Source organism: Sminthopsis crassicaudata, chromosome 3, assembly GCF_048593235.1.
Source record: "Sminthopsis crassicaudata isolate SCR6 chromosome 3, ASM4859323v1, whole genome shotgun sequence".
NCBI classification, from domain to species: domain Eukaryota; kingdom Metazoa; phylum Chordata; class Mammalia; order Dasyuromorphia; family Dasyuridae; genus Sminthopsis; species Sminthopsis crassicaudata.
Genome location: NC_133619.1, coordinates 287,208,750 through 287,214,863, shown reverse-complemented (window position 1 = coordinate 287,214,863; position 6,114 = coordinate 287,208,750).

Genomic DNA, 6,114 nt, shown 5'->3' with positions numbered 1-6,114 from the left:
ATTCTACCCAATGATGGTGTGTGTATTTGTGGAAGAACATACCCCTGGATAATGGGGTAAATTTCTATTTTCTTATACTCCTTTTTCACTAAATACCTTGCATTGAGCTCTGTCCTTTGGATGACTAAACAAAAGAAAGCACATTAGTGAGGACTGATAAGCCATGGTTTTGAGTGGAAATAAATACACACAAAGTACTTGAACTTGAGGCAACTATTCTGAGGGCCTCACATGAAAAAGAGGCATGATCTAGGAATCATAATACTTATAAATACCCAACAAGCATTTGTTTGTATGACTATTTGTAGAGCTACAGAGGTAATTGAATCTTAAGAGATTTATGCCTTAGGAGTCATCTTAGTCCAATCCTCTCCTAAAGAAATCATAAAATTGATTCCCAGAAAAGTTAAATGACTTGTCCAAAGTCATATAAAGAGAAAATGACAGAGCTAGCATTCAAATTCCAGCTCTCTAAGGTGGCTCAACAATCCAGTGGCACTAGTTTCTGTGCTGTCCCTCCAATATGTCAGCCCCATCTCCTGACTCTCTCTTATCCATTCTTCCTCTCAGCTTCCCTGGTCTTCTTTCAAGATTCAAGTCAGATTCTACCTTCTGCTGGAGACCTTTTCTAGTTGCCATACTGCTAATGACTTCTCTCTGAAATACCCTCCATTTCCCCTATATATATTTCATGGGTGTTTTGGGTATCTTGTTTCTCTTGTCCAAATGTGAGCTCTTTGAGGGTAGGGCACAAGTTTTAGCTTTTCCTTACATTCCTAGTTCCTGTCCTAGAGAAAGTACTTAATATTTGCCTATTGACTGATTGAATGGGTATTTTAAAACCCATTTATCTTTAAAAGAATTATTACTGAGGTAATTTTCTAATTTAATCCTATAGGAATTAATTTTTATGTGGCTAAGGTAGGCTAGAGGAATAAGTAGGCCATGAGAAGTGAATAGGCTGAAGAACTGAGAAAGAAAAGTCAATATATATGTTGAAGTTGAAGCTGTTGGCCAGGAGCTGGAAAGGAGAGAAAAAATTTGAGCCAAGTAATGACCTCACTAAAGGGATTCTTATTGAGCAGCATGATAAAAAGTATTAACCTTGAAGGGAGAACAAGAGTGATGAAGGTAGTGATAACATGGAATGATAAGCCTTGGGGAAAGGAAAATAACCTAGAAGTAGCTAATGGGAAGCAAAGAGTAGTCCAACTCACCTGCGTTGAACCTGTGAGACACAGCAAATGTTTATCTTTCACCCAAGGAATCATGACTAGGTCTAAGGAACTAGCATTTCAGTAATCAAAGAAAAACAGTACTATATGCACACACATTTTTACAACAGCTCCTTTTGTGGTAGCATAAAAACTAAGACTAAAGAGGTACACATTCCCTAGGGAAGGATAAACAAATTATGGTATATGAACGTAACAAATACTAAAATATGACTGAGGATGATTTCAGAGATACTTGGGAAGACTGCAGGAAGTGAGCAGAATCAGAACAAAATGTAAAGCAATATGAAGAAAAAACTGCTTCAAAATATCTGATAACTCTGATCAGTGCAATGAATCAGCTATGATTCTAGAAAGGAAAAATTATGCCCTCTAGGTATTATTTTTTTTTGGGGGGGTCATGTTCTTGCTATGTAGCTAAAATAAATATTCCTTTGTAAAAACTCATCTGAATATTAATTGGTTAAATGGAACTAGAGTACAGGAGACCCCTAAAATTTGACAGTGGCAAATCCTAAATATCCTTGAAACTCCACAAAGGGTACCCAGAGAACCATGGAAGAGAAGTGAAGTATATATACTTGACTCACAAGCAGTCAGGCCAAAAATAATCAATACTATATACAGTTGATGTGAGATGTGAGAACTTTTTTTTTTTCTTTTCCTATCAGGGTTGTAAGGGAGTTATAAGGATGGGGGAAGGGCAAAAAGTAAAGGAAAAATATGAGGATCTTTGAAGAATCTTTTTTAATGCAGGAAGGAAAAAAACAGATAAGAACAATTTTGAAAACCACAGGTAGAATTGTATATTTATATATATTAAGCTCTACACAAGATCTATTGTTTCATTATAATCTCTTTTTTTTCCTCTTTTCTATTTCATATATGGAAATGCTCATCTTACTTGCTAAGTTTAGAATATAAACAAAAATTTTTAAAAATTCCAGTTGAATAATGGATCTTTTCATGTTGTGAAACACTAAAGTTTAGATGTTTAGATGCCCATAAAAATGGGCATTTAGAGAACCTTCAAATGCTTTTTTGTCCTCTTGGGAGACATTTAGCATGCTGTCATCTTACAGGATAAAGAGGAAGAGAGAACATGTGGGAATATTTTTTCTCTTGGCTTCCCAACAAATATGTTTTCATTGTCTCACTGTCTCTCCCAGTAATATATGAGATCTTTGAGATAAGGATCTGGTATAAGGAGATAGCTGAGATAATTTTTGGTGCTTCTTACCTTCTTAAATCATACTCCCCATTTAGTTCTTCAATCTAGTGACACTGACATCTTTACTGTTCCTTGAACACATGCTCTTATTTCCCTATTAAGATAAGAAGTTTCACAGGCTGTTTCCTCAGCCTATGAACGCTTTATCTTGGTTTCTGACATTCTTCAAATCTTACCTTAATTACTAGTTTCTGCAAGAAGTCTCTTCTTACCCTGATTATTTTTAGTTTCTTCTCCTTCAGATTACCCTCAATTTACTCCATATATATTTTGTTGGTTTGTATGTTTTTTCCTCCATTGACCTGTGAATTCTTTGATATCAGGAAATGCTCTTTGCCTTTCTCTGTATCCCTAGTGCTTAGCACACAGAAAAGGTTTAGTAAATATTTGTTGACTATAAAGGTTCACCGTCAGTTGCCCTCATGAATCCAAAAGTTGGTTTGGTGATTTTCTAACTCTTCAAAATAATAAGCAAGATATAAACTCAAGCCCAAGGATGAGACACATACAAGGGATCAATTAATATACAAAAAGAAAGAGTATATTGTTTTTTCTATTTTGAAATTTCTCTGAGAGATTTGAAATTTGTTCCTCATCTCCTTGTCTTTTCTATTATATTCTTGCTTATTAAGGGAATTTCTCCCACAAGTGGCTTTTTATCTAAGTTCTTTTCTTTTCTCTTGGCTAGTAATATCTGGAAAATATGAAATCAAGTCAGATGACCTTTGAAAGGTCCAAGGGTACATGGTCTGAAGGTGAGAGCATAAGGGAAAAACTGGTAAAGGGTGTAGAGGGCTAGATTTGTCAGAAAGGCAGTATATAGCAATGGGAACTGGGGCACTTAGAAAAACAAAACAAAAAAACAAAAAAACTCTCTTTCCTACTTCTGAATCAGGCAAATAAATTGGTTTATCAGTCATGTCCATGACTTGCTTCCCTCAACACTGTGACAATCATTTGGGATTCATGATGCACAAACTAAATAGATTGTATAATTAGAAGACATTTATTATAGAGGCCAATACAGAAGTCTGTTACCACTGATCTTAGTCAATAGGGGATCATTATTTTATCCACAAGGATGGAGCTTACTGGGGACAGCCAGGTAGAGATATGGCCAATTAGACAAAACAAGGTCAAGATTTTCTTTTACATTCACAGCTCTATGTTCACTGTGTGAGGTGTTGTGGCTGTTTTAAAAGATCAAAGCATATGAATGAGCCTTTTGATCTCAGAGTGAGATGAATGAGGTGGGAGACTCACAGAGTATGAAAAAAGCTCCAATTTATTATTCATCAACCCATGTCTTCTGAATCCAAATCTAGTAATTTTTATATTCCATCATGCTGCTCTTCAAATAGATGACCAGGTGGAAAAGAAGGATCTAATATGCATAAGGACCTCTCTGTTATCTCTAGTCATCTTTTGTTTCCTTCCTCCCTATGTTCTTAAGGTTATGGCTAGAGAAGGCTAAATATAGAAGACATCAGTACTACCACATCTTCTCCCAGTGTACCTCCTTATTTTAATATATTTATCGTTCTTCAGGTTTGGAACTAGCCAATCAGATTTTTATAAAGTCCTTTCCTTACTGGAGAGATTCATAAGGATTCCCTACCGTGTGAACTTTCTGATGGGCAGTAAGACTTGTCTTATACCTAAAAGTCTCTCCGCACTGCTTACATTCATAAGGTTTCTCTCCAGTGTAGGTTCTCTGATGTCTAGTAAGAACCTCCCCTTTGCCTAAAGACCTTTCCACATTCGTTACAATCATAAGGAATATCTCCAGAGTGGACTCTTTGATGGCCAGTAAGACTTCCCCTTTGCCTAAAACATTGGTTACATTCATAAGGTTTCTCTCCAGTGTGCATTGTCTGATGTGCAGTAAGAGATGTCCTTTGCCTAAAGGCCTTTCCAAATTTGTTACACTCATAAGGTTTCTCTCTCCTGCTTTTTTGTTTTGTTTTAGAACATAGGTGTTCACACCCTCCATGATTTCTCAGAGAGGTGAGAACCCCCCCAAAAGAGGTGATCATGACCTCCCTGACTTCTCAGAAAGGGGGGTGAAAACATCAAAAAGGAGGTGATCACACCCTCACTGACTTCTCAGGAAAGGAGGTGAAAACACCAAAAAGGAGGTGATCATGATCTCCCTGACTTTTCAGGAAGAGAGATAAAAACACCAAAGGGAAATGGTAAGTCAAACCAGATTTTGTTAGGTTTCTGAAGGTTCTCACTTGAAACAAGTACACACAAATCCATCAGCATGGGAGGTATTACACAAGCCCTTAGTAATAAAACACAGGCTAATAGTGATGACTTTCCCCACAGCTGGCGCAGGGTCAATGTGGTGTAACAAACATGAATTATGCATTCAAGTAGTGATATAACAAACAATTTGAATCAATATGGTATTGTAAAATATTTCCATAAGTCCTAGAAGAAGGGTATATAAATAACAATCACACATTAAGCTCCTTTAGCAACCAAGAGATAATCCAAAACCAATCTATTGTCCATTACTTCATGTGTCAGGAAATCAATGATTCCTGCAAGTTTTGAAGTCCTGCAATAGTTTTATCATGTATTAGGGAATCCAATGATTCCTGCTGATTTTCAAGTCCTGCAACAATCTTATCATATTTCAGAGAATCCAATGATTCCTATGAGTTTTGAAATTCTGCAACAGTTTTATCAACAATTTTTCATCTGAGGGAATCTGAAGTTCTGTAACAGTCTTTCTTATCAACAATTTTTGATGTTCATGAGTCAATTGCCATACACATTGGGTTAACAGTCTTGCTTTTTCAATGGCACATGTAGTCAGAAATGGAAGCACATGTTATTTCTTGAGTTTTCTCCTTTGTTTCGAGGTTTTTCTTTTTCTGTCTCTTGTCAAGCAAATACAGCTTGTTGGCTCCCAGCTGATTCCTTCTCCATCTGTAGAAATACAAACACTCTCCCCCAAACTGTTAACCTATCTGGTCCCTTCCATTCACCACTTTCTTGATCTCTTCACATAACCTGGTGATTATCTTGGAGCTGCTCTCACTGGACACTGTTCTTCTGTCAGGTTATAAAATCTGTATTCTTCCCAATTGTAATCCCTTTCTCCCATTTGATTGCTTTTTAGCTGACTGACTATATCAGAGTACTGACCTTTTTTTTTTATTTAGAATTTTTTTTCACAGTATATATGCATGAGTAATTTTTTTATAATATTATCCCTTGTATTCATTTTTTCCAAATTATCCCCCCCTCCCTGCATTCTCTCCCTCTGATGACAGGCAATCCCATACATTTTACATGTGTTACAATAAAACCTAGATACAATATATGTGTATAAATACCATTTTCTTGTTGCACATTAAGTATTAGATTCCGAAGGTATAAGTAACCTGGGTAGATAAGACAGTAGTGCTAACAATTTACATTCACTTCCCAGTGTTCCTTCTCTGGGTGTAGTTATTTCTGTCCATCATTGATCAACTGGAAGTGAGTTGGATCTTCTTTATGTTGAAGATATCCACTTCCATCAGAATATATCTTCATACAGCATTGAAGCGTACAGCGATCTTCTGGTTCTATTCATTTCACTCAGCATCAGTTGATGTAAGTCTCTCCAAGCCTCTCTGTATTCCTCCTGCT